The sequence below is a fragment of the Gorilla gorilla genome, chromosome 10, assembly GCF_029281585.2.
Source record: "Gorilla gorilla gorilla isolate KB3781 chromosome 10, NHGRI_mGorGor1-v2.1_pri, whole genome shotgun sequence".
NCBI lineage: Eukaryota > Metazoa > Chordata > Mammalia > Primates > Hominidae > Gorilla > Gorilla gorilla.
In genome coordinates this window covers 59,126,006-59,139,995 of record NC_073234.2, presented here as the reverse complement: position 1 = coordinate 59,139,995, position 13,990 = coordinate 59,126,006, and the positions used below count along the sequence as shown (strand labels likewise).

Below are 13,990 nucleotides of genomic sequence, written 5' to 3'. Positions count from 1 at the left end.
TAACATCTCACCCAGTTAAAATGGTTATTATCAAAAAGGCAAAAAACAAATCCTGGCAAAGGTATGAAGAGAAAAGGAAACACTCATACACTGCTGGTAGGAACATACATTACTACAGCCACTATAAAAAAAAACAGTATAGAGATTCCTCAAAAAACTGAAAACAGAACTACCATATGATCCAGCAACCCCACTGCTGTGTGTATGTATACATACATATACACACATGCATACACACATACACAGACAGGCACAGTGGCTCACATCTATAATCCCAGCACTTTGGGAGGCTGAGGTAGGTAGACTGCTTGAGGCTAGGAGTTCAAGATTAGCCTGGTCAACATAACAAGACTCCGTCTCTAAAAATAAAAAATTAGCTGGACATGGTGGCATTTACCTTAAGTCCCAGCTACTCAGGAGGCTGAGGTGGGAGGATGGCATGAGCCCAGGAGTTTGATGTTGCAATAAGCTGTGACTGTGCTACTGCACCCCAGCCTGGCTGAACACAGCAAAAGAGACTGTCTCAAACAAACAAAAAAAAAATTTTTAACCACCCTCCCTGCCCCAAAAAAACCCGAAAATCATGCTGATATTCACAGCCTAGTATCTTTATCTACATTATCTCAGTTCCATATTATACAAGCTAAAATGGAAGACCAAGTCTGGTCTTTCTTGTTAGGTTGCATGTTGGAGCCAAAACGGAAAAAAGAAAACACCTTATATTACAAAAAAAATTGTTTTTCATCGTGATTTCTTTTCAAAATAATAGTCTAAAAGTCACTGGGTACTAAAGTATGTATGAAGTCAGGGTGAGTCACTAAACCAGGTCACTTCATTATCTCATCACTATGCAGCTTTGTTTTCTCTCATTATGAACTCAATTATGAGTTACTGTGCTTATATCAAATGGTCTATGAAATTTCTGATTTGCAAAAAACTGATCACATCTCTCACAAATGGCAACAGTCTAAGGCAGGGGTTCTTAGCCCTGGTAGAGGGTGCCACACAAGACCTATTAAATCAGAATCTCTAGAAACTGTCTGGCACTGGTGGTTTTTAAAATGCTGCCTAAGTAATTGTGTATACCACTGCATAAAGAACAACAAGGTTGGAATTTCTTAACCAACAGAAAAAAGTTACATTATAACTTTGTTTTCCTCTAAAGGGACACCATATTCTAGCATAGCACAAAAGGCTACGTATCTTCATTTAAAAGGCTGAACCAGAAAGAGAAGAAAATGTGTATGTATCGGTAAAACTTACGACTTGATTAGAAAATCTGTGTTTATACCCTCTCAGGCATGGCTATGTATTTTCTTAAGTCTTTGATTTCATACCACACAGTCAGACTCATTGATGGTAATAACAACTAACACTTAGAGTTATTTTCAGATTCAAGCACTTTCACACCCATTTAGACTCACAAGAAATGTTTTAAGGTAGGTATGATCTCCGTCTTTCAGATACAGATGATAGCACAGCTTTATTTCAACAAATGCACAATTTATTTACAATCAACACCTAATGTGTACCTTTGTTCTACGAAGACAATAACTAATCAGGTTATTCCATATCCCCTGTCAAACTCTACAACAGTGAAAAATGGAAATAGAAATCTCAAAAACAAATTCAATTTTTCTGTAAAATTAATTAAAATTATATATATTCAACAATACCATTTGCAGCCTCAACTTGTACTTTAAGTTACAAAACAAATCAGTTATGTGTTGTTTTCCAAACCTGCCTGGTCCTCAGGTCACTTGTTAAAAATACAGATATAGGATCCTATCCCATACCCAGTTAATCAAGACTCCCCAGAGAAATGGCCTAAAAAGCTGAATTTTTCACCAATATCCCCAGATAAGTCTTAAAATCAGACCTGAATGAGAAACACTGTGTATCAAGGAATAACTAGAGTCAGCTTGAAATTTTTTTATCGCAATACTGATCATTTCTCTTATGATAATCCTGTTTACTACAACTTAAAAATGATTAAATTTTGAAAATTTGTGTTTCTACGAATACTTCAATCAATACATTTTATTAAGTACCGTTTAGAAAATTTTTTAAAGCCTAAGAAACAAATTACCCACCACTATTAACATTTTCGTATCTTTACTACCCCATATTTCAAAAATATCTTCCTACAAATATTTGACTAGAAAAGTTAACGTGTATGTTGCCAACATGCAGAAGTTGCTGAAACTACTTGATCTTCGTTAGTCTCAAGAAAACGCCCATGTGAGCTAGAGAGCACACCTCAAACTCCCTGTTCTCAGGAAATATCCACCAGGGAGCTTCTAACTCAAAAGACCCTCTTGCAGTATTACAATTAAACTGTATTTGGGGGCAATGTTTTTGTTTGTTTTTTTTTAAGTTGATGCAAGATGACGAAGCCACAGACATGAGAATTAAATTCAACACGACCAACATATTGAACAACTTAGTAACGAGTTTAAATTTTGTGAAGCTTTGAGCCACACCAAGAGCCCTACACTTCTGCTAGTACCAAACTAGGTGCCAAGTATGGTGGATTAAGGATGATCACACATCTGACACTTCTATTAATAAGTAGGATCTGCTGCACACAGTGGTTCATGCCTCATAATCCCAGCACTTTGGGAGGCCAAGGTAGGCGGATCACTTGAGGTCAGGAGTTCGAGAATGGCCTGGACAACATGGTGAAGCCCCATCTCTACTAAAAAAAATCAGTCAGGCGTGGTGGTGGTTGCCTGTAATCCCAGCTACTCAGGAGGCTGAGGCAGGAGAATCGCTTGAACCCAGGAGGCGGAGGTTGCAGTGAGCCAAGATCATGCCATTGCACTCCAGCATGGGTGACAGAGAAAGACTCTGTCTCAAAAAACCAACCAACCAACCAACCAAGTAGGATCTAACTCCCCTTATCCAGAATCTAAGTGGGCTCTGTGATTGCTTTGACAAATAGAATACTGAATATAATACTGTACCAATGTCCAGGCCCTTGCCTTAAGAGTTCCACATCCTATTTCTTGGAACACTCTTTGAACCTGATCTTCACGTTGTAAGAAGCCCAAGGCACACGCAGAAGCCACTTGAGAGAATGCAGATCAACAGCCTCCACTGAGCTCCTAGTCAAAAGCCAGCATCAACTGCTAGCCATGTAAAAGAGCCACAATGCCACACCATTCTGATCTACCAACCTACTGGTTCCTCCCCAACTCACAGAAAACTAGCAACCGGTTCACAGTCCTCGTCTCAGTACCAAATCCTACTTTCTTCTAACCATTCATTTGGTAAATCAATAAATTTTCTACTGAATGACTACCTACACAGGCCAAACACTGGCAACACAATAGTGAGTAAAATGGACATGGATCATACTGTCTAGTGGGGAGTAACAGAATGTCATTTCAGATACTGCAAGGTGGGAGACCTAACCAACACCCAGGTTACACAATTCTTTAACTCCAGTAACTCTTACCTCCTTTTCCCTTCAGTGAAAAATGGCAAATGCTGGCCGGGCACAGTGGCTCACACCTGTAATCCCAGCACTTTAGGAGGCCGACGTGGGTGGATCGCTTGAGCCCAGGAGTTCAACACCAGCCTGGGCAACACGGCGAAACCCCATCTCTACAAAAAATAAAAAAAAAAAATTAGCCAGGCATGATGGTGTGTGCCTGTAGTCCCAGTTACTCGGGAGGCTGAGTTAGGAGGATAGTTTGAGCCCACGAGTTTGAGGCTACAGTGAATTGTGATCATGCCAATGCACACCAGATCTGGGCAACAGAGTGAGACCCTCTCTGACAAAAGAAAAAAAAGAGAGAGAGAAGAAAAAGTAAAAAAATGACAAATCCTGGACCCTGTCATCACCTGAAACTGCAATCCAATACCTCATCTCAGACTAGTCTCTGATCTAATAATTATGGTTCTTTTTTTCTGAGACAGGGTCTTGCTCTGTCGCTCAGGGTGGAGTGCAGTGGTACAAACACAGCTCACTACAGCCTCAATCTCCTGGGCTCAAGCTATCGTCCTGCCTCAGTCCCCAAGTATCTAGGACTATAAGCATGTGCCACCAAGCCTGACTAATTTTTAAAAAATTTTTTGTAGAGACAAAGTCTTGCTTTGTTGCCCAGGCTTATTATTTATATCCCATTACATGTGTGGAAATCACTCAGCCCTCCAATCACATGCTTCCTAAGTATAAGCTCCCTGCTTTACCCACTTCCCTCCCTACTCAGACTACATCCTATGGTTCATCCATTCATGTTCCTATACCTGCAACTTCCACCTTCTTCTTTCACCGTACCTTTTCAGCACAATCTTCAGTTGAAACTGAGCCGTTCATTCACATTCTCAGATGAATACTGAAGAACAGTTAATGACATGACTATGCTGATTAGTAGAAATATAAATTAATTGTCTTCCCCTTAGCTAGTCTCATACCTATTACCAACTCCATATGCTTCCCCTTGTTGCCCATCTTCTTCTCAGGAGTCCTTAAAGACCTTCTTGCATCAATTAGTCTTTCTTTCTCCTTAACTGGCAATCTCTATTTGTGTAGTAGACTGTATTACTGTTCAGTTATTCACTCCCCACATTTAACTGTAAAAGGATTATACAACCCTATTCATTACCATGGGCCTTGCCTGCCTGATAGGGGAGGCATATATCCCTGCATCATTTATTGACTTTGACCTTATTCAAGTGACTTGCTTTGGCCAAAATAATATAAAAAGACATGATACTGTGGCATCAAAGTAGAAGCTTCAAATGGGACTGTGTTGTTCAATCTGGCTTCTTGCTCATCCCCTACCACAAGACTAGGCATATCCAATGTATGGACTGCTCCTTTAGCTTGGATCCCAGGATGAGAAGATATATCAAGCAAAGTCATAGCCATAGACATGTAATGTGTGCAAGAAATAAATGCTTGCTATTGTAAACTGTTAAGATGTATGGGGTTGTTACAAAGCAAAGCAGAATAATACAAGCATAATTCTCTTTTAAAGTGTGTAATTCAATGGTTTTTAGTATATTCAGAGTTGTGCAACCATGACTCACCAATTAAATTCCTCAGTATATAGTCAAGAGAACTGAAAACATGTTCACAGAAAAACTGTGCATGAATGCTCAGAGCAGCATTATTCATAATAGCCAAAAAGTATGAAAGAACTCAAATGTCCACCAAATAATGAGCAAAATGTGGTATATCCATACAACGGACTATTATTTGTCCATAAAAAGGAATGAAATATAGTGATACACACTACAGTGGATAAACCTTGAAATATTATGCCAAAAAGAAAGCCAGATTCAAAAGGCCACATACTGTGTGATTCCTTTATGTAAAATGCCCCAAACAGGCAGACAGAAAGTAGACTCGTGGTTGCTCATGACTGGGGGACTGAGGAGTGCAAGGTGGGAGTTACTGTTACTGGATACAGGGTTTCTTTGGGGGGTAATGATTTACTTCACAAAGGTTTAATGCAGTCAAAATTGGATAGGAAAAATCAAGTTATAGGTAAATTTACTGATCATAATTCAATGTCAAAAAACACATAGTATATAGGAAAGATGTTTTTCTTTCTTTACTGGAAATATAAGAACACATGCACTAGTGAATACATATGCTGCATACCATTAAAAAATTATAAAACACTTAGGTATTGCTGTAAGGAGTGAAGTAATTTGTTTATAGTTTTTTAACTCCCAAATATCTATTCTCCCATTTTGAAAAACTGGTTTTGGAGATTTAGATAAAGAGTAGAAATTCACACTGAGAACTTATGACGTATCAGTGGCTTATTAGAAGCAATAAGATAAATTAGCAAAATCAACTCATCTGAAGACAGCACTTGCACTTTTAGGCCAAAAAGAAAAATTAAAGTTTGAAAATACTGGAAAAGTAAAGGTAGTTATCCAGGTTCTGGCTATTAGTTGCTTAAAACTGTTGAAAGCAGAATACTAAACATCCAACATTCAAAGAGGTAACTCTATTAAATAATTTTAATGAGGCAAAGCATTAATATGAGTTAGGTGGGTATGTCTTCACTATACCCATACTGACATTCAAAAGCACTGAAGTCCTAAAAGGGAACTTTTTCACTGTGGATCAAACTGAAATAAAATGTTACTGTGGCTCATCCTCAAGTTTAATAAGACATAAAGCATCTAGCTCTAGGTAGCTTGTCTACAACTGACCAAGGGGTAGCACAAGGTACCTTTGCGGTGATGAAACAATTCCATATCCTAATCCTAATTTTGGGGGTGGTTACATGTATTTACATGTGATAAAACAACGCTCGGCATAATAACATTTGTCAAACTTGAAGTTTACTTAAAACCAATTACAGGAGGTTTTTTATACATACATACATGCATACATACATACATACATACATACATACAAACAAACAAACACACAAGTCGCCCAGGCTGGAGTGCAGTGGTGCGTACACGGTTCATTGCAGCCTCAACCTCCTAGGCTCAAGCAATCCTCCCACCTCAACCTCTGGAGTAGCTGGGACCACAGGCGCACACCACTATGCCCAGGTAATTTTTTGTATTTTTGTTGTTGTTGAGAGAGTGTTTTGCCAAGGCTGGTCTAGAACTTCTGGGTTCAAGCAATCCACCCACCTTTGCCTCCCTGCTAGGATTACAGGTACGAGCCACCACGCCTGGTTGTACTTTTAAGTTAAACTAGAAAAAGTAATTTTCATTTCAAAATGTCAAAGATAGGAGGCTTCAGTGAAAACTATGCAAAACTTACCAAAGAGTCAGTGATACGAGACAAGCCTGACCAACATGGTGAAACCTCGTCTCTACCAAAAATACAAAAATTAGGCCAGGCGCAGTGGCTCACGCCTGTAATCCCAGCACTTTGGGAGGCCGAGGCAGAAGGATCACAAAGTCAGATCGAGACCATCGTGGCTAACACAGTGAAACCCCGTCTCTACTAAAAACACAAAAAATTAGCCAGGCTTGGTGGCATGCACCTGTACTCCCAGCTACTTGGGAGGCTAAGGCAGGAGAATCGCTTGAACTCAGGAGGCAGAGGTTAAAGTGAGCTGAGATCGCGTCATTGCACTCCCGCCTGGGCGACAGAGCATCTGTTTCAAAAAAAAAAAAAAAAAAGCGGATCACAAGGTCAGGAGACCGAGACCATCCTGGCTAACACGGTGCGGTGAAACCCTGCCTCTACTAAAAATACAAAAAATTATCTGGGCGCGGTGGCAGGCGCCTGTAGTCCCAGCTACTCGGGAGGCTGAGGCAGAAGAATGGCGTGAACCCGGGAGGCGGAGCTTGCCTTGAGCCGAGATCATGCCACTGCACTCCAGCCTAAGTGACAGAGCGAGACTCCATCTTAAATTGAAAAAAAAAAAGTCAGTGATAAATTTAGGCATATTCAGCATAAATATTTGACAGTATGAATGAAGTGCTGCTGCAAAGCAGTAATGCAACTTCAAGGCATGTATACCCTCCCTGCGACTGTGCAAGAGAAGCAAAGATGCTTATGGGCACATTAAAGGAGGCCATTCCCATGATACTGCCAAATCACTGTTATTTAATTTTCAACTAAATTGTTTCCAAGTCAGGCGCGGTGGCTCACGCCTGTAATCTCAGCACTTTGGGAGTCTGAGGCAGGCAGATCACCTGAGGTCAGGAGCTCGGGACCAGCCTGGCAAACATGGGGAAACCCCGTCTCTACTAAAAATAAAAAATCAGCAAGGTGTGGTGGCATGCGCCTGTAGTCCCAGCTACTCAGGAGACTGAGGCAGAAGAATCGCTTGAACCCAGAAGGTGGAGGCTGTAGTGAGCCGAGAGAGTGCCACTGCGCTCCAGTCTGGGTGACAGAGACTCCGTCTCAAATAAATAAATAAACAAACAAACAAACAAATAATTTCTAGACAACTTAATTTCTAGCTCTAAGTAAGATCTTCTTTTTCTTAAATTTCTAATTTCATTAATCCTCGGCAAGTAGGAAAAGGACTGCTTATATATAAATGACACTGAAACAATCATCTACGCATTTCAAAGAATAAGTTAGCATCACACAATATACCTCCTCTACCCGCCCCCAGCTCCCACACAAAGCTGGATTGATTTAAATCTAAAAAAGGGAGGGGAAAAAAAACTGGTAGAAAGCTTTCCTATGCGTAATAAAGGTAAACACGATAAAGTAAAAAGTAGCCAATCTGAAAACAAAAATCATAAACCTCATACAGTACACACATTATGAACAAAATTTAAGTTTATACATAGGGGAAGTACTTCCAATAGGTATGGCATATAGATAATGATCTTACTGCTTTAAAATAAGATTTTCTAGGCAGGGTATGGTGGCTCATGCCTGCACTTTGGGAGGCCGAGGCAGGTGGATCACCTGAGGTCAGGAGTTCAAGACCAACCAGGCTGGCCAACACGGTGAAACCCCGTCTCTACTAAAAAATACAAAAAGAAAAAAACAAAAAAAGCTGGGCAGTTGGCACACACCTGTAATCCCAGCTACTTGTGAGGCTGAGGCAGGAGAACTACTTGAACCCGGGAGGCGGAGGTTGCACTGAGCCAAGATCATGCCACTGCACTCCAGCCTGGGCAATCGAGCGAGACTCTGTCTCAAAAAAAAAAAGCCAGGTGTGGTGTGCACACCTGTAGTCACAGCTACTCGGGAAGCTAAGGTGGGAGGATCACTTGAGCCCAGAAGGTCAAGGCTGCAGTGAGCCATGATCTCAGGCCACTGTACTCCAGCTTGGGTAGCAGAGTGAAACCTTGTCTCAGAAATAAAAAAAAAAAAGATCTCTAAATCAAAAGTACATATTATTTTTTCATCAACCAAGTAACTTTCTCCTCCAAAAGCACAGAATATTTTAATTAATTAATTACTAGTATTTATTAAATACTATGTGTCAAGTTTGGACTAACAATTTGCTATGGTCTGAATGTGTCCCCTCAAAATTCATATGTTGAAATCTAATTACTAACATGATGTTAGGAGGTAGGGCCTTTTGGTAGGTGATTAGGTCATGAGAGCAGAGCCTCCATGAATGGGATTAGTGGGGGGCCTTATAAAAGGGGCCTGCCTCGCCTCTTCTACCATGTGAGAACACAGGGAGAAGGCGCCATCTATGAACCAGGAAATGGGTCCTCATCAGACACTGAATCTGCTGGTGCCTTGACTTGGATTTCTAGTCTCCAGAACTGTAAGAAATAAATTTCTGTAGTTTCTAAGCTCTCTAGTCGATGGTATTTTGTTACAGCAGCCCAAAGAAACCAAGATAACCCTTCACAAATATGTAACATAGATACCACTATGATCCTTCAATGACCTAAAATACAAGGTACAGGGCACTGGTTTTATGTAAGATGTTTTTGCAATAACAAAGCAGAGATTAAAGTGGCTTTAGTAAGTAATTCAACTTTCTTTACTGTTCACTGACTCAACTCTCTTCTTCAAACATAACTGCAGAAAAAAGGGGGAAAAAGGGCTGGGCACGGTGGCTAATGCCTGTAATCCCAGCACTTTGGGAAGCCGAGGTGGGCGGATCATGAGGTCAGGAGATGGAGACCATCCTGGCTAACATGGTGAAACCCCGTCTCTACTAAAAATACAAAAAATTAGCTGGGCATGGTGGCAGGCACCTGTAGTCCCAGCTACTTGGGAGGCTGAGGCAGGAGAATGGCATGAACCCGGGAGGTGGAGCTTGCAGTGAGCTGAGATCGCACCACTGCACTGCAGCCTGAGTGACAGAGCAAGACTCCATCTCAAAAAAAAAAAAAAAAGGCGGGGGGGTGGAAATTCACTAAAAACAGTAGTGTGAAAATAGTGCCCAAACTATTCTCAATTTTTGGTTTTATAACAAGCTGCAGCACATATCTAAAACATAAATTCCTGGACCCCACTGCCAGGGCATTTTGATTTAACAGGTCTTAACTGGAGCCCAATGACCAGAATTTTTCCCAGAGGTCAGAAATTGGAAGAAAAAAAAAATCCCAACTTAAAATTTAAATTACCAAAATGATATTAGCTAAAATGTTGTTGTGTCAGGCACCATACTAGGTACTCTGTATCAGCTATTTAATATTTAATTTCAATTCTCACAAACAATATCATACTCTTCTCTCTGAAGAAAACAAGTTCAAGGTCAACACAGTCAGTAAGTGGCAAAGCTGAAGCCTGTCACTCCAAAACTCTTACTTTCTATTCTTTAAGTTCTCAGTATATAACACTAGTGTTCCCAGGATCCAGGAGAAATGACAACTCTATGGCCTAACCAGATCTAAAAAAGAAAGTGAAATAATTACCTCCCTGTGTGACAAGGAGACACATAAGGAAACTCCAAGGGCATGATGGGTCCAGAAATGGTATCACTGAAACATTTAGTAATTTCTTGATTCCCCACTACCAATACTGCTGTATAGCCACAGGTAAAATTTTGATAATCAATGTCAGGACTCATCAGTGAAATATGATAATTTAATCATCCTGAGTAACTAAAATGCAACAAAGTGGTATGAAGTAGTGATGTCCAGTAATAACTACTGCTTTCTGTCAAATACCTTAATACAGTCTGTCCACACTGAAGAGCCTGAGTATCTCCTTCTAGAACAGCCACTGCCTATCCAGCATTCCTTCTCCTTTGAGGCACCCCTCCTCTCCAACACCAATCATGTTATTCTGTCTGCCACAGGAATGTGCAAGTGACACAGAGTCAACAAATCAGAGTTCCCCATCCCAAGTAACACTGACTGGTCCACAAACGGGCATGCAACCCAGGCAAGTCCAATGACAGCCTTTTCCTAGGATTTTGTATTTGAGATTAGAGAACAAAACCTGCAAGAACAGAAAAACCCCATGAACAAAGTTTTGTCTTTACTGGAAAAGAGTCCCCAGTCCTTAAGGTCCTTTGAGCTGCCCTGCTATCTGCAGTTTTTCCTTCATTTCAAAAACTGTATAAGCCTATAAATATGTTTTGCTTGAGATAGTTTTACTGAATTTTCATCAAAGACAACTAAGAATTCTATTACAAATTAAGTAAGGTAATCTAATGTACAGCCTGATGACTATAGTTAACAAAGTGTACAGTATACCTAAAATGTGCTAAGACAGTAGATCTTTAGTGCTTTCACCACAAAAAAAAAAAAAACCCTATGTGAGGTGATGATGTTAACTAGCTTAACTGTGATCATTTCTCAATGTATGTCAATCTATCAAGTTGTATGCCTTAAACATATACAGTTTCTATTTATCAATTATACCCTACTAAAGCTAAAAAAGTTTAAGTATTATCTACATTTTACAGGTGAGGAAATTAAAACACAGGCATGTGACACAATTTAGGCAAAGTCTCACAGCAACCAGAGCCAGAATACTGAGAACACGGGTTTATCTGACTCCAAGACCCATGTATTTTCTGATTATTAAAATCATGGCTTCAAACAGAATACACTAACGGATAAGAGATTCCACTGAAAAACTGTTCCTTTCATTTTAAAGTTCTTACTTCAAGGACTCCAAGTCTTTTGTCGTCATGAAATTCTATACTATGAATAGTTTTTATAAGATCTGACCAATGGAACTTACTGGGTACAAACCTAGATCCCGTGTTTAAAATAAAAAGAGAAATAGTTATAATCTTTCAAGTAAGATGTTATCAAAAAAGGCAAAAATGCAATAATACCTAAGTACTACTGAAAAGAGGAAGCTGCTGGCTTGCCCCATAGCCCCACTGCCCACTGAGTCCACTATCTAAACCAGACCCTTATCTTTCTTTACAGAAAGAGCTCTTGTATAACACTCAAAGGATACAGTTTCTAATCCTCCTCCAACACTGATTTGCTTTGGATCTTGGCCAAATGATTTATACATGAAGAGGTTAGGGATTTCTATACCATATCTCATGGTGGCCAAAAAAGTTAATTTTTTTTTTTTTTTTTTTTTTTTTGAGACAGGATCTTGCTCTGTCACCCAGGTTGGATTACACTGGTGCAATCATAGCTCACTGTAGCAATCATAGCTCACTGTAGCCTTGAACTCCTGGGCTCAAGTGATCCTCCCACCTTAGCCTCCCAAAGTGCTGGGATTACAGGTGTGAAACACCACATTCAGTTAATTTTTTTTTAATTTTTTATTTTTTGTAAAGATGGGTTGTTGACGAGGCTGGTGTCAAACTCCTGGCCTCCAGCAATCAATCATCCCCACTCAGCCTCCCCAAATTCTGGGATTACAGGCGTGAGCTACCGAGCGTTGCCAAAAGTTGATTTAATTCTATGAGATTTCTATAAAGATCTTATAAATGACGATATATAAAATAGAGTCCTGAGGTCTTAGTAATTTGCGTGATCTTAATCTAACCATAGAGTAAAACTTCACAATCCAACTTTTCCACGTTGTTCCCCTGCCCAAATGGTTTCTTATGCGCGCAAATGGGGTGACATGCTGTTCTTCATCACATTTTTACAAAGAGAGATAGATACACCTATAGTTCTAACTTAGATGTACGCCTCATTTAAAATAAAGAGTAATGCTACTCAAAGGACCTAAAAAAGTACAGTATTTCGGTTGACTCAATCCTGACACATAAAACTTAACATTTCAGTAATGATTATATTGGATGTTTATTAAAACTGAGGCTATTTTCGAAAATTTCAAATAATTTTATTAAAATTAGCTGGTCAAGCAAACAAAATTTGTAAATTTCTGTCACAAAATAAAATATCTAAGACCAAGGCACTAAAAATGTAATGTTAACATCAGTCTAATTTCATTCAATATTTAATTAAAATGTTGCTTCCTTACAATTCTACCCCATATAAAAATAATTCCTTTTCCATAATTGCAAATGCTTCACAATAACATACTAGGCCATAAACAGTTTAGCTTCAACCTGTCATTTTCCACGAGCTCATTCAACTCTTCAGTGACTGCTTTCTCCCAGGACAGACAACTGAGGGTCCTGATGTAGGAATTACCCTGACTGTAATCAAATCTCAGGGTAAAAACATGACAAGTCCGCTTTCCACGCTGCTCCTCTGCCCAAACTTTCCCCTTTCATTCTGGGAATGACCATCGACTCTCAAAATGATGTTAAACAACAGCCCACAGCTGATCTATACTCCCTCTTCCGACAAACCCTATACTTCTCTATATCAAAGCAGCATTTGCCAAGTCTTGGTAGGGAGCACTTCAGGTCGTTCCCAGAGAGATGCCCATACATAAGGTGGAAGTGTCCATGTTGCAAGGCAGTGCAAACGCTCAGATTTCAAGCATTCATAATGCGTTGACAGAAACATTTTTTTTCTATTTAAATCTCATGTTGATTCCCACTCTGGCAGTGATTACGTCCTAAGTCATTACGTCGCTTTTTAAATACCAATTTGTCAAGAAAGGTAACTCCATCCCATCCAACAACAGACTTGAGCACGCCAAGTATCGCTCATTTTTCTTAATTTGCTCTAAGTTTCTTAATAAACTGAGTGTTTCCAAAAGAAAATTTCACAACCCGCACAAATGCCATTTCCAAATTTAACTAACCATGGCTAATACTTAGAAGTGTAAGCGTTAACACAGGAAAATCAGCATGAGGAACAAAATACACACACATATACACACACACACACACACACACACACACTCCTTAAACACTGAACTAGGGCGCCAGCCTCTTGTTTAAATATCTCAACTTGAACTCCACTGAAACAAAAGGAAATTCTCACTAGCCAGGCAGCAGTAAGGCTTTTGTAGACACCTCTTATTTTCAAAGAACCCTCTTTTTAAAAAGTTGAAAATTAATTTCTAACTGCTTTAAAGGGCGCATGACTGGGTCAAAAGATAAACACAGAAAGTGTGGGACACTCTCAGGCGGGAGCAGCGCGGGTTTAGCCCCGGCCAGAGGGGAAGGAGGGAAATGAGTGAGGGGTCAGAGACAGGAGAAAAGACGCGGGAGACGCGGCACCCACCGGCGAGCAGCCCGGGCTAGGCCGAGCCCGCGCCCAGCGCCCCGCGCCCGCCGCG

General features: G+C 40.1%; 1 protein-coding gene across 5 annotated transcripts in view; it reads right to left on the bottom strand.

The window, feature by feature from the left end:
• GXYLT1 (glucoside xylosyltransferase 1) overlaps positions 1–13,990 on the bottom strand; it is a 63,718-nt gene that overhangs the window by 49,240 nt on the left and 488 nt on the right. The window lies entirely within an intron of this gene.